This window comes from Bos taurus, chromosome 13, assembly GCF_002263795.3.
Source record: "Bos taurus isolate L1 Dominette 01449 registration number 42190680 breed Hereford chromosome 13, ARS-UCD2.0, whole genome shotgun sequence".
Taxonomy (NCBI): Eukaryota; Metazoa; Chordata; class Mammalia; order Artiodactyla; family Bovidae; genus Bos; species Bos taurus.
Genome location: NC_037340.1, coordinates 80,211,834 through 80,237,568, shown reverse-complemented (window position 1 = coordinate 80,237,568; position 25,735 = coordinate 80,211,834). Strand labels below are relative to the sequence as shown.

Below are 25,735 nucleotides of genomic sequence, written 5' to 3'. Positions count from 1 at the left end.
AGGCTGCAGTCCAAAGCGTTGCAGAGTCTGACATGACTGAGCACACACACTATCCATCCAGACTGTCTCAGTCCTTAGTCTTTTCATCTAAGCATCCCATGTTTCTCAAATTTTCTGATTAGGATTTTTAATTCAATGAAGAGTTATAAAGCACATATTTTATTTTGAATACCAATCTACACTCTAGGATATCTTCCCCTAGGAGTTTATCTTCCCACAGAGAGGGAGGGAGGGAGGGAGACTATATTTCAGGTGGTTGATAAGGTCAATGAAAGAAATAAAGCCCAGTGATGTCAGGGAGTTGGGTGGTTCTTTGTTGAGAGGGAATGGTCAGGGAAGGATCCTGAGAAAGTGGCTTTTGAGCTGATCCCCAAAAGATGGGAAGAAGTCAGCCATGGAAAGAAAGAGTTGACAGAAGCGAACTCAAGGCAGTAGTCATGAGCTGGATTATAGATTAAATTGTGGTTGTTTTCATTTGATCAGTTGTGTCCAACTCTTTTGTGACCCCAAGGACTGTAGCCCACCAGGCTCCTCTATCCATAGGATTTTCCAGGCAAGAATACTGGAGTGGGTTGCCATTTCCTTCTCCAGAGGATCTTCCTAACCCAGGGATTGAACCCACAGCTCCTGCATTGGTAGGCAGGTTTTTTATCACTTTTAACACCTTAGCAAGCAGCATTGTCTAAATGCTGAAAAAAGGGACCATCTGCTGCAGTGAGCCCAGAATCACCCTGCGGAACCAGGAGATGCTCAGAAAGCTAAATGTGTCCCTGTGCTTCGCATCTTTCCATCTCAAACCACCATTTGCCAGTTGTTCTCCCACATGAAATTCACTACACTGTTCCGGACATGATGTGTGTATTTTCTTATGAATCTGAATACACACATACATGTAAACATATGTATTTTGCAAATGGCCCTGAAACAACGAAGCACACTTAAGAAGCAGGTACCAGTTCCTGCTACCTACAGTCAACCTAGGTTTGGCGATTTTTTTTTTTTCCCCTCTTTCTGTCTCAAAGCACAGAAATACTGCATTTTGTATGTTTTTCCCCACTGTGATCATTCTGATTTTGTGACTGTGTATTAGTTGCCCTGGCAACATGGTAGACTTGGATCTGATTGGTCAGGCTGGCAGGTTCATTGTCAGAGTCGTGGGCCCAGTTTTGAGTGGTAGATGTATGCGTGTTAACCAGAGCTACATAGACAAGCTTGGCCAAGAAAACCTGGTCTAGCAGAACCTCTGCGTCCCTTCTGCCGGCTAGAAAGGCCTTTCTTCCACCTGCTGTGAATATCCCTTGCACTGCTTTTGGGAGGATGTAAACTCGTCTGTATTTTTGAAATATCTGTTAGAAAATGTGCTCAGTATCGGTATTTCAGCCCACAGTGCTGAACACATTTATCTGTAATGAGAAATTCATTCTCGAGGAAGTTAAGGGAGAATGATCCAATTGCTGGACCATGGGATTAGAACCTGCTACACAGCCTTAATTACGACATGCTGTGCAATCTGGAATGAGTCACAAACTCAGCCAAATGCCTCATTTTCTGTAAATTCATTCATAAAGAAAGAGCCTTCCCTTAAGAATGAGGTCCTAAGAGCGTAGTGTGCTAAAGATTTTAAATGGGACAAAATTCCAGGACATTTTATGCCAGTAATATGGAATCATTTATTTATTCAATTTTCAAGGTGCATTGTTTTCTTATTAGAGTCTGGCTCTATTCATTTGCCAATTACCTAGAAAAAAACAAACTCCTACCTTTAGCTGAAAATCTTTATTGGCCAGTGAATAAAGAATTCCAGCACAAAGTACAGACCAATGACTAACAAAGTAACAGCTATATTTTTCTTATTTGCACAAATTTCTATATAGCCACACTTGGCTTACTTTTCACAACCTTTGCATTTTCAAAAGCATGTCACTGACGCCTAGATCTACCGTCCTCTCTACATTGGAACATATTATGTTTAACTGCACTATATAACCAGCATAGTCTTAATATAGACGTAAAAGTCATTGGCAAGCAGTCGTTTTTCACCTGGGTTAAGCGTTACAGTATGTTCAGCTCCAGTAAAGCTAACATTTAGGCTGTCCAATTTCAAAGAAAGAAAAAATCTGAAGGGAAAAGAGACAAGAACCACCTTCCAAACAGTTTTCCAAAAAAGATGACTGCATAGTAATAATTAATTTCTCTGCTAAACTTACCGGAGGGAAAACATGCCTTATGAAACTCCTATTTTTTGCCCCCATTGAGAATAAATGCCTTGTTAATTGTGCACAGAGCAAGGACAGAATCAGAGTACGAGCAGAGAACCAACCAATCCTTCAGGATTTAACCAATAAAACAATTGATATTAGCTCTCAAATATCACATGCTTTCTACAATATCACCTCATGTTCTTGGGTTTTGTTACAGACTCTTGTTTGCAAGACCATCAGTATGTCATACAGAATAAATACGGTTAACAAATTCACTTTTTTTTTTTTTTTTTTTTACTCATAGCACTATTACGTAGCCTGAGATTTGTATGAAGGACATTAATTTAAATGTAAATCCCAGAAGTAGGAAATGGCAACCCACTCCAGTATTCTTGCCTGGAAAATTCCATGGACAGAGGAGGCTGATGGACTATAGTCCATGGGGTCACAAAAAGTCAGACATGACTGAGCAACTGAGCTCATGTGCAAATATTGAAAATACGGACTCTCCTGGGCTCAGCGGTTTAAAAAAAAAAAATCCATCTGCCAATGCAGAAGACACAGGTTCTATCCCTGAATCGGGAAGATCCTCTGGAGAAAGAACGGCAACCCACTCCAGTATTCTTGTCTGGGAAATCCCAGGGACAGAGGAGCCAGGCAGGCTACAGTCCCTGGGGTCACAAAGAGTCAGACACGACTTAGCAACTCAACAACAACTTAAATATATCAGAGTTTTGACAACCCTCCTTTGGTGTGTTTTCATTGTGGGTGTAAGTAACACTGGGAACAGCCAGTGGAAGTGGCCTGGGCCTCTCGGGGGTCAAGAGGACTGCCCGCTCCAGAATTTGTGCACAAGGGAAGTTCTTCAGGGAACACCCTTTTCTTGGGAAGGGGCTGGAGGCCTTTGGCAAGAAGAGCCTCCTCCGTTGAGCCCCAGCTTTGGCCTCTCCTCCCTGACCGGTCCTGTTCTCAGAAGCCACCCTCCCTGACCTCTCACTCCCTACAACTCTGGGCCACAGACAAGTGCCCAAAACATCAGCTTCAGATCTTTGGGGAAGATACAGCAGATGAAAACCGCAATGTAGGTCTGCGAGGATAACAGTGATTGAAAGGGAAAAGAATAGTAAAAGGGCAGGGCCGGGAAGGAGGGGCTGGTTAGAAACAACAAAAGCTCACTTGGAGCTCACAGAGATAATCTGAGCAGAGAATGGAGCCCACAGCAGAGTCCGTGCGGATCCAGGGAGAGGACGTGGTGCCGCGAAAGGAGACAAAAGGACGCGGGCGCCGGCGGAACAGGGACCACAGCGGCGCCGCACAAAGCCGCGCGGTCCTACACGCACGCCGAGGTCCACACGCACCAGGAAACGCCGGCGAGTGGGGAACAAAGGGTGTCATAGCAACCTCGGCGCGCCGTCCTGCTCCCGCTGCGGTGCTCCTGGTCATCCATCAAGGAGCCGCCCGGATCCAGACCTGGCATTCTCCCGGGGAGGCTTGAGCTGCCCGTCGGAGGGGTCCAGGCCCCGGCAGTGCACTCCTGTCCCCCTTTCCTCCTTCCGTCCCCCATAAAATCTGAGCTCGCTCTGTGCCAAGCCTCCCCCTCCTCCCAACAGCTGCTTCTCTGAAAGGCAGGGAAACAATCCGGACGCAGCATCCTGACACACTCACGTCCCCAGTTATGTCTCCCCAGTTGTTTCAGGTCTGGGTAGAGCAGCCTTCCCCTGCGCTCTCGAAAACTCCCCTGTTCCTTTGAAAACAAAGACAAGATAATAACAGAAGAAGAGGGGGAAAGCATATAAACGCATTTTGCTTGATCTTGCGAAATCAAGCATGCTACTGTTCGAACTCATTTGGGATTGTGGGATATAAAGCTCATTTACCTGTGCCTAATTCAGAAGAGGAACGCTCATTTCCTTCCACCTCTATCTTCTACTTAAATTATAGGTCTCTTCTTTATTAATAGACCATCGTGTCTTTTCTACTTTCTTCTGGTTTGAGTGGGGGAAACACTGTGACACTGGAAAAAAAGAGAAGGTGAGTGTTTCGCCAGCAAGACTTGGAAGGCTGTAGAAAATAAAAGAGAACTTTTACAAGAACCTAATGGAGATATTGACATGTGTGTCTGGAAATCTAAACTTAGCAAAGTGTAAGGAAGAACAGGCTTTCTCACTTTATTTCTGTATCTGGAAAGTTTCAGCGGCTGGTACCATATGAATATTTATTAATGCATTGTGAATCAGAACCTGTGATTATTACTCAAACTATCTTTTTACCTTACAAGCTTCAACTCGAAAGAATAAAAACACATCTGCTTTTGCTCTTCCCATATTTTATTCAATGTTTTAACAGCTTTGCTGTAAATATCTCATCCATTACGATTCAGTTGTGACTGTATCGACTTCACGTCTCCTGCTTTATTACTGTCATTGCAGTGAAACAATACACTGTTAATTCGGTTAACTAACAAGTTCATTGTTCAAGCTAGTCAGCGATCTCCTGTTTGTTGGGTCCACATGTTAAAAGAGAATTGGTTATAAATCAAAGAAGGGCTTGAGTGAGGCGTGTTCCCTTTGTTCAGACGAGTGGGTCTTTATTTGAGATCGTTGCTTAATATGCTGTCGTGGGAAGACGAGTAAATCTGAAGATAGGGCCAAATGCAATCATATTAGATGAAGAGGTTGCACAACCCTCAAAGAATTCAGCTCTGGGATATGCAGGCACCCTTACACCTTCTGATCCTCTGCACGAAACCTGCACCTCCTTTACAGCCTGCATCCAATGGGGACCTTGCAAACCTGTCTTCTTCTAGATTCTTTCCAGCAGAAAGAATGTGTTCCTATTTCTTTTCCCCTAGGTGTAACTTAGTTTGTTCAACAGCTAAGAAGGTGAGCTCTGCATTCCCACAAGCCTGGCTTGCGTTCCGGCCCCGCATCTCCCAGAAGAACGGACTCGGATGATTCAGTTACCGTCCCTGAACCGCGTGCAGAATGGGCACTGCCATCATTCCTCTTCATGAGGTCGTTGTGATAATGAAAGGAGCAAATCTTTGTAAAGTTCTGGGCGTCAGGATTCAGTGCAGAAAACAGAAACCAGTCCGGTTATTCCAGGCATTAACTGAGTTAATCTGAGTGATAGGCGTACCAGTCAGGGCTTCCCAGGTGGCGCTAGTGGCAGAGAACCCGCCTGCCAGTGCAGGACACGTAGAGACTTAGGTTCAATCCCTGGGTCGGGAAGATCCCCTGGAGGAGGGCATGGCGACCCCCTCCAGTATTTTTGCCTGGAGAATCCCTTGGACAGAGGATTCTTGCAGGCTATCCTGGAGTCCACAGTGTTGCAAAGAGTCGGACACGACTGAAGCGACTTAGCACGTATGCGTGTACCAGTTGTCTATTACCATGATAATGTTGAAACACACACACATGCACACACACATCAGCTGAAAACAAAGAGCATTTATTTAAATCACGGGTCTGCAGATCAGAAACAGAGGTCTGGGCTTGGCTGGGCAGTACTGGGCAGTTCTCCAGTCATGCTGGTCTCACCCCATGTCTTGCTGTTGGCTGGTGCATCTGGGCCAAATGTGTGAATCTCCAGCAGGATATCCTAGGCATTTTCCAGGCAGAGGCAGAGGAGAAAATGGGATCTTTCTTGGGTACTGTTTGCTAGTAATCCCATTGATCAAAGAGAATTTCATGTTAAGCCCACAGACAGGATTGATGTAGATAGAAGGTCCCACCCAGAGTGGCTGCATCTTAAGGCAACCAATCATGCCAATATTCCAGGGTCTGAGGAGGTTCCCTGAATGCAGAACTTTCAGTGTTAAAACTGGGGCAGTCCTGGACAAACTGGGATGCACTGGTAACTGTTGGCACCTTTCTGGGGAAAGAACATGGATGCAAGGAGGGTCTTATACAGGGTCTAATAAAAGTCTTATACAAGGGACTTAGATGCTGCCTATCAAGTCACTGGAAGAACTGGAAGGAAGACTATTAATTTGCAGGTCATGGTAATGTTTTTGCTGCCGTGACCATTTCTGCTGTTGTCTCAACCCGGGTGATAATCAGACACGGGGACCTGGCGTCTGACTGACATACAGTCACACCGTGAGCCCTTGCTTGTTAACCGTCACGGTTGCAGGAGGCAGCTCTGTCTCACTCCCACCTTCCAGATCTTGCCCAGGACAACTGGTGAAGAGAGTCTAACTCTACCTGGAACTCTGACCGCCTAGGGACCCTGGGAATCATTCTACCGAGCTTCCCCACCTCCCAGAAGAGGAGGAAGAAATGGGTGCCGAGGCTCCACATATCCACCACAAAGGCCTCCACGAGCACGCGGCTCATGGGGAACACCGTCAGCTGCGGGGGTGGCATCACTTATACTGATTCACTGAGACGACCCACCCCTAACCCCCAGGCTGGTAACCCTCTCTCTAGGTTAGCTAACACTAGAAGCAAACTCCTAAGGTAACTGATTCCTAGAATGCTACTCTCAAAAGGGTAGAATCATTTTAAAGAAGACAGCTTTTGTAGCATTTCAACTCCCAGGGACAAGTGGGGAATTTTAAGACATAAGCCTTTTTCCACTTTGTTTTGTTTTAGGTATTATTGGGTTTCCTTTTTTTCTCCTAATTCCACTTCTGAAAAGTATCTGGGTATCCTCAACCTCTGAAAGGTTTTCTTCAAACTCTGGGTGAAGACTGACATCGGTACTCATCACTTCAGCCCAGCTGACCTCTTTGTAATCACATAGTTACAAAGTCAATAAGAAAAGATGATGAATTCTGAGGGCATCTGAAGTGAGCATCACAGATCCTGGCCTGTATCTGACCTATTCTTTAAAAAAAAAAAAACACCTTATTTTAAGAAGGTCATTTGTGTCTACTGATTTTAAAACACAAATGAGCTGAATTTATTAGGAAAAATTCGGTTTCATTAGAGACAATTTTTCTAAGATACAGTTCCTTAAGGAAAATGTACCTTAGTTGTGATTCTAAACCTGTCTCCTGAGAAATCTTGGATGCTTGCTGAGCATTTTGAATTCTTTGCTACCCTTAACTTTCTGGCTGCATGTTAGAAATCATTTTAAATGAATTGAATAAAATTCACAAGTGTTACATGCCAGCAAATGAAGTCACAGGAAATATGACTCAAATCCACTTTTTTTCATTTTGTTTTTTTCTAATAATAAATAGAAATGAACAAATGTGGCTTTAATGACATCTTGGAGTGAGAGCTTTTATTGATATAGTATCAGTTGGAAGCATGTAATGCTTTGGTGAAATAAATTCCACTCTGCATATTTATAACCAGATTGAAAAAGGTGTGTTTGTTATTTTGTGTGACACACCCTAATGATGGTAAAGTTTTTATATATGAAGATTTACATGCTCCATCATAAAAACGAACAATACTTGAGCTTACAAAATCTTTATTTGATTGAAGATGTTTTTGTACTTACTTAGTTTCCAATTACTTTTTTAACCTGCACTCACAAACTTACAAATACCTATTCCTCATTCCTGTAAAGCCATGAACAGATACTCCAAACCGTGTCAGTTGAAAGAAAACATGCGGCATCTGTTAAGAGTGACAAGTTCTTCCTTAGACAGCTGAGGTTCTGGTCATTAGCTAATTACAGTTTATGTCAGGCCAACTTCTTTAGGTTGCAAAAAAAAAGAAACTGGCTTGAGAAAAAAGGGAAGCCACTGGTATATAAGTATAGAGGGGTGGTTTCAGACACAGTGGGATGAATGTACTCAAACGATGTCAGCAGAATCTGGTATCCCTTCATCTCTCAGCACTGCTTTCTGACTTGTGTTAACTTTCTTTTAAAACAGGATCTGTCCACAGGAGTCACAAGATGAAAATAGCTCCAACCCTTCTCTCCCCCACTCTCTCCCTCCCACCTCCTGCCAGTTGAAGAAAATCAAGAATGTTCCTCACTTCAGTTCAATTCAGTCACTCAATCATGTCCAACTCTTTGCAATCCCATGAACCGCAGCACGCCAGGCCTGTCCATCACCAACTCCCGGAGTTTACCCAAACTCATGTCCATTGAGTCAGTGATGCCATCCAACAATCTCATCCTCTGTCATCCCCTTCTCCTCCCACCCGCCCTCAATCTTTCCCAGCATCAGCATCTTTTCAAAAGAGGCAGCTCTTCGCATCAGGTGGCCAAAGTACTGGAGTTTCAGCTTCAATATCAGTCCTTCCCATGAACACCCAGGACTGATCTTTAGGATGGACTGGTTGGATCTCCTTGCAGTCCAAGGGACTCTCAAGAGTCTTCTCCAACACCACAGTTCAAAATCTTCAATTCTACGGCACTCAGGGCAGTGAAAATGTTCTGTAATGATGCTACAACGGTGGAGTCACATCATCATACATTTATCAAAACCCATAGAATGAACCTCACCTTGAGTGAACTCTGACGCAAATTATGGGCTTTGTGTGATGATAACATGTGTAAGCTCATGGACTGTCACAACGGTGATCGACAGTGGGACAGGTTTTGGGTTTGCGGGGGCAGAGTGTTTATGAGAACTTTTTCTACCTTCATTAAATTTTGCTATGAACCTTAAACAGCCCTAAAAATACAAAGTCTATTTTAAAAAAATGGAAAGAAAATTCTTTAAGAATCACAGCTACGCAAAACAAGTAAGAATAAAGTTATACGATTCAGTGTCAATCAGAAAAAACACATTGATAGACCAACAAGTACCTTTGAGGGGTGGGGTTATGTATTTGTTTTTTTCTCTTGTCTATTTCCCAAATCTTTTTGAATGAGCAAATGGTACAGAGTCCTCACTTTGCACAGAAATGTAGGACTATAAAAATGACTCTGCAAGCTGAAACTATGCCAACTGATATTAATGATCAGTGGTAAAAATTCCAGTCATACCATGACCTTTAAAAACATTGATCAAAACATTAAAACTGTCTTACCATCGGTTCTAAATGCACAGGGAAATGAAAAAATAGTACAACCAAAATTTATTTAGTATACTGTATTTTCATCATTAGAAACACTGAGAATTTCAGTATTTATTTCTTTGTGAAAGCTTACCAGGTAGTTCGAATATTGCTGTTCTCTTCATGTGAAACTTGTGATACAAAGAGAATGTCTTTTCCATGCCTTGGTGAATTTTCACACTAAATTCTAAGTTTGAATTAGCTTCCGATATTTTGTAATGAGTACTTTCAGCATCGTGAGCTGCCTCTGAGAATTCCTAAAGGTGACTGTTTGCAGTATCACATCCTCTGACACACCTTTATCCTTTTTGTCATGACCATTCTCATTTATTGATAAGTTTGTGTCCACTATGTTCCTCCAGCTGCACATCTAGAGTTTCAAATAGCAGCAACATCAACATTCCCATGGTCAGCTAGTTCTCTAATAATTCCATTTATATTCATTGAGAATTTCAGCATCACTTTTTCTTCCTTTGCTGCACTTTTATCCTTGTTGACCAATTCCTTTTTTGGCTGCTCATGTCATGGGAGCACATCACTGGGAGACAAGGAGGCAATACAACCACATGCTTTGCTGTCTGTGTGTGGACTCAACACAGACGCATGGGGACAAGTCGCAGACAGACGGGGAAGGGGCCTGATGGGTGTTGGGGAGCGGTGCACATGTGCAACTCGTGTTGCAGTCTGTGGGCTGCAGAGCTACTGGTGAAGTTTGTATTGTATGCAACTACTCAACATGGAGAAGGGAATGGCAACCCACTCCAGTGTTCTTGCCTGGAGAATCCCAGGCATGGGGAAGTCTGGTGGGCTGCCGTCTACGGGGCCGCACAGAGTCGGACACGACTGAAGCGACTTAGCAGCAGCAGCAGCACTCAGTTAATATACCATTAGACTCAAAGTTGTATTATGTTTTGGAGTGGGAGGAGACTGGTGTTATTTAACAAAAACTTAGTAACTGAAATTCAGTTCAATTCAGTTCATTCAGTCATGTCCGACTCTCTGCAACCCCATCAACTGCAGCACGCCAGGCCTCCCTGTCCATCACCAACTCCCGGAGTTCACTCAGACTCATGTCCATCGAGTCAGTGATGCCATCCAGCCACCTCATCCTCTGTCGTCCCCTGCTCCTCCTGCCCCCACTTCCTCCCAGCATCAGAGTCTTTTCCGATGAGTCAACTCTTCGCAAGAGTGGCCAAAGTACTGGAGCCTCAGCTTTAGCTAGTGCACAGCAGAACTATGCAAAAGGACTGCTGGTACCTGAATATTTGGAAAACTAACTTTATTATAAGATAAAATGATTCTGTGCTCCCTTTTTTGGTCACAGGCCGGCTGAAGGACTAAAGATAGGCTACTGAAAAAGACACACTGCTGGCTTGGTTCCGCTGATTTATGACCCTGGAGACCTCATAGGACATGTTGTAATGCTATGCTGTTCAGACTCCCTGTGAACAGGTGCATCTGGAGACATATATATTTATGGAAAATGATAAATAATCTCTCTCCCCTACCTTATGTCTAAGTAGGTCATGTTGGCGATATTCTGAGTACTTACTACATTTCACCCAGCGTATCTCCAAGAGCACGGGAAATGCAGCAATAGATGCACAGGGCTGGAGGCAGTGAACATCTCCCACTTCAGAACCCTGGAGTATGACGGTTCTCTGAGCATTAGACTGGGAAACTAGACCATCAGGCACTGGAGCAGGGAAATGCAAAGTCATCTTAGAAATATAATTTTTAAAGCAATTTGATGTCCTTAATAGATGCAAAATGGATAAAATTCAACAATTCTTCATGCTTTTGTAAATACAAGGAACTTGGCAAAATAGCAGGATGAAAGAAGTTCTTTAACAAGGTAAACACCAATAGCCATCGTCGTTCTTAGTGTTGAAAATCTACAAGAACTGTTATCACAACTAGCATGCAACCAAAGTGCACCCACGCTGCTGTGAACACTGCTCTAAAGGTCCCTGCAGACGCACTCAGGAAAGGCGGGTCAACAGGAGGAGAAAGGATTAGGGAAATGTTACCATCTGCATTTGAAGCCACCAAGATCATCAATAAATAAAATCAAGATTCAACAAAGGACTGCAACTAAGAAAAAAGCATATCAATATTTCTAGGTTATCAGATGGACATTTAAAATCTCCTTGACACTAGTGGTCATGTATGAATGTGAGAGTTGGACTGTGAAGAAGGCTGAGTGCTGAAGAATTGATGCTTTTGAACTGTGGTATTGGAGAAGACTCTTGAGAGTCCCTTGGACTGCAAGGAGATCCAACCCGTCCATTCTGAAGGAGATCAGCCCTGGGATTTCTTTGGAAGGAATGATGCTAAAGCTGAAACTCCAGTACTTTGGCCACCTCATGCAAAGAGTTGACTCATTGGAAAAGACTCTGATGCTGGGAGGGATTGGGGGCAGGAGGAGAAGGGGACGACAGAGGATGAGATGGCTGGATGGCATCACTGACTCGATGGACGTGATTCTGGGTGAACTCCGGGAGTTGGTGATGGACAGGGAGGCCTGGCGTGCTTCGATTCATGGGGTTGCAAAGAGTCGGACACAACTGAGCAACTAAACTGAACTGATTTGACACTAGTAGGGCTTCCCTGGTGGCTCAGCAGGTAAAGAATCCGAATGCAGTGCAGGAGACCTGGGTTGATCCTTGGGTTGGGAAGATCCCCTGGAGAAGGGAAAGGCTACTCACTCCAGTAATCTGGCCTGGAGAATTCCATGAACTGTATAAATCCATGGGGTTGCAAAGAGTCAGACACGACTGAGTGACTTTCACTTTCACTTTGACACCAGAAATAATCAATTAGAAAATTTAAGGATGTGTCAATGTGATGCCTAAGTTAGCAAAGCTGAAGATGACCACATTGAAGGTATTAACACAGATAAACAACTGTGTGGATACATGATTAGCCATGGTCACGGACAATGAGAATCACAGAGGACAATGTAGGTGAATGCTAGGCAAATTCCATCTTATGACACATACCTAACATAGCTTCAAATAGGCCACTGCTGTGAAACCAATTTGTATGAGAAGCCATTACATTCCCTAATCATATAACTAAATTACCTGAGGTCACACCTTACCTAAAGATCTCAATGCCCTTTGCTAACCCGTCTTTGGAAGTCCAAAGCTGCTCGACATTTTAAGTTCAACCAATACCAGTCCATTGGCTGAGTCAGAGTTTTTGAGTCCATTATCAAAGAATCATACCTTTCCAGGAAGGCAACCTTATGCAGAGTCCAAACTTTCTTCCTTCCCACAAAGTCAAGAACAAGATGTTCACGGATTTCCCATGAATTGCTTGCCACAAATTTCTTTGAGAGAATTTGACCATTTGAGCCATATTCCCTTACCCCAGAAAAACTGCACACTCATGAATATATTATACATATTCAGTTCACTTCACTCGTTCAGTTGTGTCTGACATTTTGTGACCCCATGAACCGCAGCACGCCAGGCCTCCCTGTCCATCACAAACTCCTGGAGTCTACCCAAGCCAATGTCCATCGAGTCGGTGATGCCATCCAACAATCTCATCCTCTGCCGTCTTCTTCTACTCCCACTCTCAATCTTTCCCAGTATCACGGTCTTTTCAAATGAGTCAATTTTTCATATCAGGTGGCCAAAGTACTGGAGTTTCAGCTTCAGCATCAGTCCTTCCAATGAACACCTAGGACTGATTTCCTTTAGGATGGACTGGTTGGATCTCCCTGCAGTCCAAGGGACTCTCAAGAGTCTTCTCCAACACCACAGTTCAAAAGCATCAATTCTTCAGTGCTCAGCCTTCTTCACAGTCCAACTCTCACATCCATACATGACCACAGGAAAAACCATAGCCTTGACTAGATGAACCTTTGTTGGCAAAGTAATGTCTCTGCTTTTTAATATGCTATCTAGGTTGGTCATAATTTTCCTTCCAAGGAGTAAGCGTCTTTTAATTTCATGGCTGTAGTCACCATCTGCAGTGATTTTGGAGCCCCAAAAAATAAAGTCAGCCATTGTTTCCACTGTTTCCCCATCTATTTCCCATGAAGTGATGGGACCAGATGCCACGATCTTTGTTTTCTGAATGTTGAGCTTTAAGCCAACTTTTTCACTCTTCTCTTTCACTTTCATCAAGAGGCTCTTTAGTTCTTCTTCATTTACTGCCATAAGGGTGGTGTTATCTGCATATCTGAGGTTATTGATATTTCTCCCGGCAATCTTGATTCCAGCTTGTGCTTCCTCCAGCCCAGCGTTTCTCATGATGTACTCGGCATAGAAGTTATATAAGCAGGGTGACAGTATACAGCCTTGATGTACTTCTTTTCCTATTTGGAACCAGTCTGCTGTTCCATGTCCAGTTCTAACTGTTGCTTCCTGACCTGCATATAGGTTTCTCAAGAGGCAGGTCAGGTGGTCTGGTATTCCCATCTCTTGAAGAATTTTCCACAGTTTATTGTGATCCACACAGTCAAAGGCTTTGGCGTAGTCAATAAAGCAGAAATAGATGTTTTTCTGGAACTCTCTTGTTCTTTCGATGATCCAGCGGATGTTGGCAATTTGATCTCTGGTTCCTCTGCCTTTTCTAAAACCAGCTTGAAAAAAAAAAATAATAAAATAAAACCAGCTTGAACATCTGGAAGTTCACGGTTCATGTATTGCTTAAGCCCGACTTGGAGAATTTTAAGCATTACTTTACTAGTGTGTGAGATGAGTGCAATTGTGCAGTAGTTAGAGCATTCTTTGGCATTGCCTTTCTTTGGGATTGGAATGAAAACTGACCTTTTCCAGTCCTGTGGCCACTGCTGAGTTTTCCAAATTTGCTGGCATATTGACTGCAGCACTTTCACAGCATCATCTTTCAGGATTTGAAATAGCTCAACTGGGATTCCATCACCCTTATTAGCTTTGTTCATAGTGATGCTTCCTAAGGCCCACTTGACTTCACATTCCAGGATGTCTGGCTCTAGGTCAGTGATCACACCATCATGATTATCTGGGTCATGAAGATCTTTTTTGTACAGTTCTTCTGTGTATTCTTACCACCTCTTAATATCTTCTGCTTCTGTTAGGTCCATACATTTCTGTCCTTTATTGAGCCCATCTTTGCATGAAATGTTCTCTTGGTATCTCTAATTTTCTTGAAGAGATCTCTAGTCTTTCCCATTCTATTGTCTTCCTCTATTTCTTTGCATTGATCGCTGAGGAAGGCTTTCTTATCTCTTCTTGCTATTCTTTGGAACTCTGCATTCAAATGGGTTCAGTTCAGTGACTCAGTCATGTCCGACTCTTCCCGACCCCATGAATCACAGCACGCCAGGCCTCCCTGTCCATCACCAACTCCCAGAGTTCACTCAGACTCACGTCCATCGAGTCAGTGATGCCATCCAGCCATCTCATCCTCTGTCGTCCCCTTCTCCTCTTGCCCCCAACCCCTCCCAGCATCAGGTTGGTTGGATCTCCTTGCTGTCCAAGGGACTCTCAAGAGTCTTCTCCAACACCACAGTTCAAAAACATCAATTCTTCCGCACTCAGCCTTCTTCACAGTCCAACTCTCACATCCATACATGACCACTGCAAAAACCATAGCCTTGACTAGACGGACCTTTGTTGGCAAAGTAATGTCTCTGCTTTTGAGTATGCTATCTAGGTTGGTCATAACTTTCCTTCCAAGGAGTAAGCGTCTTAATTTCATGGCTGCAGATGGGTATACCTTTCCTTTTCTCCTTTGCTTTTCACTTCCCTTCTTTTCACAGCTATTTGTAAGGCCTCCTCAGACAGCCATTTTGCTTTTTGGCATTTCTTTTTATTTTGGATGGTCTTGATTCCTGTCTCCTGTACAATGTCACGTACCTCCATCCATAGTTCATTAGGCACTCTGTCTATCAGATCTAGTCCCTTAAATCTATTTCTCACTTCCACTGTATAGTCATAAGGATTTTGATTTAGGTCATACTTGAATGGTCTAGTGGTTTTCTCCACTTTCTTAAATTTCAGTCTGAATTTGGCAATAAAGAGTTCATGATCCGAGCCACAGTCAGCTCCTGGTTGTTTTTGCTGACTGTATAGAGCTTCTCCATCTTTAGCTGCAAAGAATATAATTAATCTGATTTCAGTGTCGACCATCTGATGATGTCCATATGCATAGTCTTCTCCTGTGTTGTTGGAAAAGGGTATTTGCTATGACCAGTGTAGTCTCTTGGCAGAACTCTATTAGCCTTTGCCTTGCTTCATTCTGTATTCCAAGGCCAAATTTGCCTGTTACTCCAGGTGTTTCTTGACTGGAGAATTCCAGTCCCCTATAATGAAAAGCACATCTTTTTTGAGTGTTAGTTCTAGAAGGTCTTACAGGTCTTCATAGAACTGTTCAACTTCAGCTTCTTCAGTGTTACTGTTCAGGGCATAGACTTGGATTACCGTGATATTGAATGGTTTGCCTTGGAAATGAACAGAGATCATTCTGTCATTTTTGAGATTGCATCCAAGTACTGCATTTTGGACTCTTTTGTTGACTGTTGGCCAAAAAGTTCATTTGGGCTTTTTCATAAGATCTTACTTCCCAGAGAATGGCATTGAAACATGTAAAATATCATGTATGAAACGAGATGCCAGTCCAGGTTCGATGCACGATACTGGATGCTTGGGGCTAGTGCACTGGGACGACCCAGAGGGATGGTATGGGGAGGGAGGAGGGAGGAGGGTTCAGGATGGGGAACACATGTATACCTGTGGTGGATTCATTTTGATATTTGGCAAAACTAATACAATTATGTAAAGTTTAAAAAAAAAAAAACTTACCTCCCAGAGGTTCACAGACACCCTGAATCCTTTCCAAGAGACCCTAGATTAACTGTCCTCACTCTGCCTTAATCACACACACTCTGTGTGTGATGCATCAATGCTCATCACAGTGGTTCAGAATAAAGGTGCTCTTCCCATCAACCACCTGGGTTTGTACCTCAGCTTGATCCTTAGGCAGCTGTGTGAGCTTGATTATGTTGCTTAGCGTCTCTGGGCCCTGATGTCACCATTTGTAATGCGAATCATAATAGTTCTTACCTAATTAGGTAATTATGACAATCAAATGAGACAAGGCAGGAAAGCTGTTGGCACAATACCTGCCACATGATAAATGACCCAGAAATGTTAGTTATTATTTGATTATGAGCTATCTTATGACTGCCTCGCCTTTTATTTTGTTTCAGCTCTTGATGATAAATACATTTTATAATCTATACCAGGGTTTTTTAACCTCAGCACTATCGATGTTTGGAGCTAGACAAGTCTTTGCTGTGGGGGCTATCCCACACATTGAAGGATGTTTAGCAATGTCCAAGAACTCCACCCACTAGATGTGAGAACCCCCCCACACACACAATTATGATGACCCCAAATGTGTCCAAACATGTACACACTTCCCTTGATGGACAGAATCACCCCGACTGAGCATCACTGCTCTGTGTTGATTAGATGGATACATCAAGGTTTTTGTTTTTGTTTTTATGGCAGAAGCAACAACAATCATACTATTTTTTTAATTTTATTTGTAAACTTTACAATATTGTATTAGTTTTGCCAAATATTGAAATGAATCCGCAACAGGTATACCTGTGTTCCCCATCCTGAACCTTCCTCCCTCCTCCCTCCCCATACCCTCCCTCTGGGTCGTCCCAGTGGACTGGTGCAATCATACTATTTAAAATGTCACCATTGCTGATGAAAATACAACGAGGCCAAGAAGTCTATACTCAAAATGGAGAAGGGCTCGGAGTGAGGAAAAGGAAGCGATTGTGTGAATGAGGACAGGGGAATCACAAGGCTCGATACACATATTTGGGCAAAGGTGATTAATGAGAAACTTAGGGGTTGGGCTGCAGTCCATAGGGTGGCTAAGAGTCAGACACGACTGAGCGACTTCACTTTCACTTTTCACTTTCATGCATTGGAGAAGGAAATGGCAACCCACTCTAGTGTTCTTGCCTGGAGAATCCCAGGGACGGGGGAGACTGGTGGGCTGCCGTCTATGGGGTTGCACAGAGTCAGACACAACTGAAGCGACTTAGCAGCAGCAGCAGGGGTTGTGAAAGATACAGAGGAAAATTCATTTTGGCAGTGGAATGAATAAATTGGAGAGTCTTCAGAGGGAAAAGTAGCTTAGTCTGGAGAATACACAACCTGTGTAACACTGGAAGGAGTCAACAGAGACTGAACATGAAAAAGCAGAGAAAGGAAATGAGGAAAATGGTTCTGCGGATTCCACGAGAGGCCAACATTCCTGATTCAAGATAGGACAGGACATTTGATATAAAATCAAAGAGTAGAGCCCAGAGTAAAGAAATACTCAGAGCAGGAGCAAGGTTGGTGTTGGGCTTAGACCTCAAGAACCAGCCTTTTAAGAGACTAAGAAGATATGTTCATGACTGAGACAAATAAAATTAATATCTTGTGCACATGAAGGCTACATATACACAAGATATTAATAGCTCATTCGTGTCCAACTTTTTGCAACTCTATGGACTGTAGCCCACCAGGCTCCTCCATCCATGGGATTTTCCAGGCAAGAGTACTAGAGGGGTTGCCATTCCCTTCTCCAGGGGATCTTCCTGACCCAGGGATCAAACTCGAGTCTCCTGCATTGCAAGCGGATTCTTTACTATCTGAGCCACTAGGGAAACCCTATGTGGTCTTCATACTGTCATAAAGTCATCTTACATTCTGAGAAAATAAGTTTACGGGGGCTCAAAGTCTCTCTCTCAGAGAAGAGAGAGAAGTTACACATAAGCCCTAATCAAAAGGTACGTAGTCTGTGAATGAGCTCCGTCCCTCTGGTGGTGGCAGTGGAAACTCAGCCGTCCTTTCAGTGCTGGTGATATGAATGTCCTGAACTCTTCTGAGCTCTTCCCATATGTCAGGTTACACGTTTCACTTATGCCACTTTATCCCAACAACAACCTTTCGAGATGGCATCAGTTATGATCCCAGTCTACAGACGAGGAAGCCCAGGTTTGGAAAGGTGCGCTGCTCCAAGGCTGCACAGCACATACACAAGGACTTCCCGCCCAGTGGCCTGTCTCTAACACTGGTTCCTGGGGCTCCTGAAGTGTTCTCTGAAGCACACCGAGGGAAAGCTGAGATGTGAGTTCACCTTCACCAAGTGTGCTCAAAACTAAGGGCTTAGCTGACTCAGAATGCTTGAATAATGTGGCTCTGCTCTGTCAAGGATTTATTTTAATAAATAAATTACATTAATATTGCACATTGCAATTGAGCAGTTCCCTTAACATGTTAGCTGTGTCTCCGAAGAGAAGAATCCAACTGAAGGGAAAAGTGCAGTATGGTTAGCCACATCATCCACACGCCCAACAATGATGGAAACCAACCTGTGGAATGTCCATTGACTGTGCGCTGTCCTCCGTGCCAGGCATTCCCATGTAAACTATTTTACTTACACTAACATTAATTTTTTCCCCCATGTTGGCACTGTTACCCGCTTCGTTCAGACAGCAAACCAAAGTGACCCCTGCCGTAAAGAGAGGGAGCTAAGACCGGTCTCCACTGACTCCACAGTCTCCAGTTTTCTCCGTTAGATCAAACCAAACCTGTTAAAATTAAGAATCCTATGCCCTGACATCCTTTCCATGTTTCCAGGTTTTTTGCCATGTGTGACCAATTAGTACAGTTGGCTAGAACACGGTGCTAATGAGGCCAAGGTCAGGGGTTCAATTCCCTCCTGGGCTGGAACTCGATGCTTCCTTCCCAGAGTCACGGGCTGAGGCCTGCACCGCAGCTGGCCCTCCCTGGAGTGTCATTCTGGTCGTAAACGCAGCTGGAAAAACTCTTGCTGAATCATGGTACCGCCATCCACACCGCTGGACGAACTCAGAATACAGACTGCAGTGGCAGCGCGACGAGAGACATAAGTGAAAACCAACATTGTGATTAGTTGAATAAACTGACAATTTTTGCCTACATTCTGTAAGTTTTAACAGCACACTTTACGGATCGATGGAGCTGCGATTTTATTTTTTAAAACTCATGTATATTAAGAGAGATGCTAAAATCTCGAGATGTTGAATGGCAAGTGCAGTAAAACCTCAATTACTTAAACTCATAAGGAAATGAGTTATTTTGTATATGTAAATTATGTTCAGGTAATAAAAGTGCCTCCTTAGTACCAAGAGATTTTTATATTAGAAATTCTGATGGAAATCCTTGTAAATGGAACTCACATTTTACTGCCTTCCTAAATAGGGAGATGGGACGTAACTGATCCAACATATCTCCTATTTACAAAAAAAAAAAACAATTTCAACAAACGATATTTTTAATTGAAAATAAAAGGGGTGGGAAGGCAGATCAACCAGGAAAGTCAGTATTAATACCAGCATGGCAGAATTTAAGCTTAAAAGTTACAAGAAAGATAAAAAGGAATATAAAAATATAAAATTCATTTTCCAAAGAAAATGCAATAATTACAAGCCTACATGTACCAGATAATATAACAGCTTCGCTGACTCCCAGCTTTTCTAACCTTCTTGCTCTTCCTTAAATAATACAAAGTAATTTCTAATTCAGAGCTTAGGTGGCTACAGTTCCATGTGCCTAGAACTTCCTTTGGGTGTTGCATTCCACCCTATTCAGTTCTCTTTCCAAATATCACCCACCTAAGGATGGCTACAGAGAAGGCAATGGCAACCCACTCCAATGTTCTTGCCTGGAGAATCCCAGGGACGGGGGAGCCTAGTGGGCTGCCATCTATGGGGTCCATAGAGTCAGACACGACTGAAGTGACTTAGCAGCAGCAGCAGCAAGGATGGCTAAGCACGCTATCTGATTTGTCACCTAAGATTCCAAGTTGTTTGATGTGTGTGTGTGTGTGTGTGTGTGTGGTCTCATTGCTGTGGGAAAAACATAGAATCCTCAATCTATCTATCCTAAATTGCATTAGGTTCCTAAGATGTGTCTACTAACATCACAATCCTCTAAGCAACTGCAATCTTTATTACCAGCCAGGACTTTAGACCTAAAACCTCATAGGAGGAAAAAGCCCACAGGCTCTCCCTTGGCCCCTTTTCTCAACAGTAATCCTAAATATGCCTCAGTTCAGTTCAGTCGCTCAGTCATGTCTGACTCTTTGCGACCCCATGAATTGCAGCACGCCAGGCCTCCCTGTCCATCACCGACTCCCACAGTTCACTCAAACACATCCATCGAGTCAGTGATGCCATCCAGCCACCTCATCCTCTGTCATCCCCTTTTCCTCCTGCCCCCAATCCCTCCCAGCATCAGAGTCTTTTCCAATGAGTCAACTCTTCACATGAGATGGCCAAAGTACTGGAGTTTCAGCTTCAGCATCAGTCCTTCCAAAGAACACCAGGGCTGATCTCCTTTAGAATGGACTGGTTGGATCTCTTTGCAGTCCAAGGGACTCTAAAGAGTCTTCTCCAACACCACAGTTTAAAAGCATCAATTCTTTGTCGCTCAGCTTTCTTCACAGTCCAACTCTCACATCCATACATGACCACGGGAAAAACCATAGCCTTGACTAGACGGACCTTTGTTGGCAAAGTAATGTCTCTGCTTTTTAATATGCTATCTAGGTTGGTCATAACTTTCCTTCCAAGGAGTAAGCATCTTTTAATTTCATGGCTATAGTCACCATCTGCAGTGATTTTGGAGCCCAGAAAAATAAAGTCAGCCATTATTTCCACTGTTTCCCCATCTATTTCCCATGAAGTGATGGGACCAGATGCCATGATCTTCGTTTTCTGAATGTTGAGCTTTAAGCCAACTTTTTCACTCTCCACTTTCACTTTCAGCAAGAGGCTTTTTAGTTCCTCTTCACTTTCTGCCATAAGGGTTGTGTCATCTGCATATCTGAGGTTATTGATATTTCTCCCAGCAATCTTGATTCCAGCTTGTGCTTCTTCCAGCCCAGGGTTTCTCATGATGTCCTCTGCACAGAAGTTAAATAAGCAGGGTGACAATATACAGCCTTGATGTACTCCTTTTCCTATTTGGAACCAGTCTGTTGTTCCATGTCCAGTTCTAACTGTTGCTTCCTAACCTGCATACAGGTTTCTCAAGAGGCAGGTCAGGTGGTCTGGTATTCCCATCTCTTGAAGAATTTCCCACAGTTTATTGTGATCCACACAGTCAAAGGCTTTGGCGTAGTCAATAAAGCAGAAATAGATGTTTTTCTGGAACTCTCTTACTTTTTCCATGATCCAGCAGATGTTGGCAATTTGATCTCTGGTTCCTCTGCCTTTTCTAAAACCAGCTTGAACATCTGGAAGTTCACAGTTCATGTATTGCTGAAGCCTGGCTTGGAGAATTTTGAGCATTACTTTACTAGCATGTGAGATGAGTGCAATTGTGCGGTAGTTTGAGCATTCTTTGGTGTTGCCTTTCTTTGGGATTGGTTCTATTTGCGTAGTAAGTTTTTAAATTTGCCTATTAAGTTCTTACCACTCTAAACATTGGAAAAGTCACAGAAAAATGAACTCCACGAAAAAAATCATAATTCTATGTTACCTTCCTGTGACAGTTATAACAAACTACCACAAACTTGATGGCTTCGGAGAACAGATGTTTATTCTCTCCCAGTTCAGAGGCCACATGTGGGGGGATTTGACCCACTCAAGAAGTCAAGAAAGAATTCTGGGGTAAGGAGAGAGTGGGATGAATTGAGAAAGTAGCATGCTGCTGCTGCTGCTAAGTCACTTCAGTCGTGTCCGACTCTTGTGTTCTCATGGACTGTAGCCTGCCAGGCTCCTCTGTCCATGGAATTCTCCAGGCAAGAACATTGGAGTGGGTAGCCACTCCCTTCTCCAGGGGATCATCCTGACCCAGAGACAGAACCTAGATCTCCTGCACTGCAGGCAGATTCTTTACCAGCTGAGCCACCAGGGAAGCCCCATATAGACACTGTCACGTGTGAACCAGACAGCTGGTGAGGACCTGCTGTGTAACACAGGGGCCCGGCCGGGCGTCTGTGATGACCTGGAGAGTTGGGGCTGGGGGACAGAAAGGAGACTCAAGAGGGAGGGGCTGGCTGTATGTTCAATGATGGCTGATCTGTTCCACCGTACAGCAGAAACCATCACAACACTGCAAGGCAATTCTCCTCCAGTTAAAAAATAAATTTAAAGAGAAAGATTAAAAAAAGAAAGGATCCCTATCGGAAGTGATATCCGCGCGCAAACCTGAAGCGAGAGCAGGAACGCCCCATGTAGAGATAGCGTGATACGCAGGATCTTACACCAGGAGACGCAGAGACGGAGGAGGGAAGAGCGCCGCCGGAGGCCGGAGACAAAGCTGCACAGAGGGGTGTTGCCTTCGCGCCATTGTTCGCTTTATAATCTTAAGGACACTGCGGACTCAGTCAAGGTTCTGCACGTGGGAGCTGCAAGACAGATTTACGCTTTGCAAAAGCTCTGGACTGTCTCCGGAGAATAGTTTGAAAGGCAGACCAGGAGTGTAAGCAATAGATCCTAGAGTCTCCCAGAGCCCAAGAGAACAAAGACAGTGACTCGGATTAGAGAAGTGGTGTGGCAACCCACTCCAGTATCCTTGCCTGGAGAATCCCATGGACACAGAAGGCTGGCAGGCGACAGTCCAGAGGGAAGCAAAGAGTTGACACCACTGAAGCGACTTAGCAGGCAGTGACGGTGGAGACAAAAAGAATAAATGGATTTAGGGAACATTTAAAACAAAACATCGGCAGCACAGCATGGGGGTCAGGGAGAGACAGGTGTCAAATATGAGCCCTACACTTCCACGTTGCCCAATAGGTAATTTCCCATTCACTGCAAGAGAACATTGAAAGAATGCTAGGTTGGAGGCATTCAGGGGAGAGGCGGGGGGGAGTTGTGTTATGAGATTAACTAGAGACACACCGAGTTTGAAGATGATTCTGAAACCCTGGGTGTTCCAAAGCTGATCTGAGTCTGGCACACAAAAGAGGTCACAGGAAAGTCTAGCTTAGATACGTAAATCTGCAAGTAATCTTGGTTTCAGTTCAGTTCATTTCAGTCACTCAGTCGTGTCCGACCCTTTGCGACCCCATGGACCGCAGCACACCAGGCTTCCCTGTACATCACCAACTCCTGGAGTTTACTCAAACTCATCTCCATCAAGTTGGTGATGCCATCCAACAATCTCATCCTCTGTCATCCCCTTTTCCTCCCACCTTCAATCTTTCCCAGCATCAGGGTCTTTTCCAATGAGTCAGCTCTTTGCATCAGGTGGCCAAAGTATTGGAGTTTCAGCTTCAGCATCAGTCCTTCCAATGAATATTCAGGACTGATCTCCTTTAGAATGGACTGGATGGATCTCCTTGCAGTCCAAGGGACTCTCAAGAGTCTTCTCCAACACCACAGTTCAAAAGCATCAATTCTTTGGGGCTCAGCTTTCTGTATAGTCCAACTCTCACATCCATACATACTACAGGAAAAACCATAGCCTTGACTAGATGGACCTTTGTTGGCAAAGTAATGTCTTTGCTTTTTAATATGCTATCTAGGTTGGTCATAGTTTTTCTTCTGAGGAGCAAACGTCTTTTAATTTCATGGCTGTAGTCACCATCTGCAGTGATTTTGGAGCCCAAAAAAATAAAGTCTGCCACTGTTTCCCCATCTATTTGCCATGAATCTTGGTTTAGGGAGTGATGAACTGTAGGCAGAAGAACTCCTGGCTATGCAGGGCCTGGAATTTATATAATTTGGGGACTTTAATTAAGAGCAATAATACAGAATATAAAATTAGGTACAGAAGTAAATAATTATGGAACAAGAAACCATTACAAATTGAGACAAATAGAGAGAGCAGCACTGGAACACACACCATTGTTGCTTCGTTCATTCGCTAGCATCCTCCTTTTTGCAACCCCACACACTGCAGCACCCAGGCTTCCCTGTCCTTCACCAGCTCCCAGAGTTTGCTCACATCCATATCTATTGAGTCCGTGATGCCATCCAACCATCTCATCCTCTGTCTCCTCCTTCTCCTCTTGCCCTCAATCTTTCCCAGGGTCTTTTCCAGTGAGTCAGCTCTTTGCATCAGGTAGCCAAAGTATTGGAGCTTCAGCATCAGTCCTTCCAATGAATATTCAAGACAGATTTCCTTTCGGATTGACAGGTTTGATCTCCGTGCAGTCCAAGGGACTCTCGAGAGTCTTCTCCAACACGACAGTGAAACTCATTATCACGTGTAAAACAGACAGCCAGTGAGAAGCTGCAGTGTGACACAGGGAGCTCGGCCCCCTGCTCTGTGACAGCCCAGAGGGGTGCGATGGGGCTAAGGGTGGGAGGGAGGTTCAGAGGGCAGGGGACACGTGTATAGTCAATTCATGTCGTTGTATGGCAGAAACCAACGCATTGTAAAGCAACGATCCTCCAATTAGAAGTAAATTTTAAAAAAGAATAAATTCTGGAGAACTAATGTATAGCCTGGGAACTATAGCTGATGACGCTATACTGTACAGTTGAAATCTGCCAGAAGGAGTATTTCTTAAGCATCTTCATTTTAAAAAGATAACAATGTGGGGTGATACATATGTTAACTTGATTGTGGTAAGCATTTCAAGAAGTATGTGTACATCAAATCATTCTGTGTACACTTTAGTTATAATACAATTTTATTTCTAAATCATAAGTTTGTAAATTTATCTCAACACAACTGTAAAAAAAACTAAATATTTTTTTAAAACTTAAAAAGCTGAAAATAGAACAAGATCCTGAAAAATAATATAATAGCTTTATTCATTCACTGCCAGATACCGCCTTTTTAAAAAAATTTCTTTTCCACATTTTAGTCTCTATGCAACATGATAGCCTCTTCTTATAATAATATAGTTTTTCATTAAAAAGTAATGTAACTTCTCAAACACAGTTAATTGAAATTAGTGTCACATATTGATAATTGGGGTCATAAAATGTGACTCCATATACCGATACATATGCCTTCGTACTACTGCTACAGGTTCATGCCCTACAATTCAAGAATTCTGATATACTTTATTTGACATTATTACTTTTTCTGTTTGGGTTTTGTTTTTGATTTTTGACATCACCTTAAAAAATGATAAAAATGTATGATACTTTTATAATTGTGTATACTGTACTATCAAATGTATTTCAGACAGGAAAGAAATTCAGTTTTGTCATAGCATCAATAAGAAATTAATCCTCTCCTTCAACTTATACATTTGATGACTGGAAAAAATTATCCATGGGCTAGCTTCCGGCTCAATTTTTAAATCTTGTATCTCCTCCACTACCCACATCAAGTGCTGGGTGCTCAGGAAATATTCATTTCCCTATGGAACCTCTAGCCTATTCCTTTGCATCATCATGCAGGGGAGATGATAAAATGGATGTTAGGAATATTCTGAAAGCCATTTCTACATCAATATGATGCGCAGCAACTTAACTATTACACATGGTGACCTACAACATGTGTGTTTTGCCACATCTAAATTTAATGAATTTTCTGGGCTCTCCTTTAGCCATATCCAAAACCTGCCAGCAGCCATTTACATTTGGACAAAAATACAGGGTTATGT

General features: G+C 43.3%; 2 long non-coding RNA genes across 2 annotated transcripts in view; both read right to left on the bottom strand.

Moving 5' to 3' along the window:
- The window catches only part of LOC132346989 (uncharacterized), a 356,734-nt gene that overhangs the window by 262,688 nt on the left and 68,311 nt on the right, over positions 1–25,735 (bottom strand). The gene's annotated exons all lie outside the window — the stretch shown is intronic.
- Positions 1,620–16,218, bottom strand: LOC132346988 (uncharacterized). The gene is made up of 3 exons (XR_009497055.1): positions 15,970–16,218; positions 10,722–10,865; positions 1,620–4,215 (listed from the first exon to the last, which is right to left on the bottom strand). It is a non-coding gene; the product is annotated as an uncharacterized lncRNA (long non-coding RNA).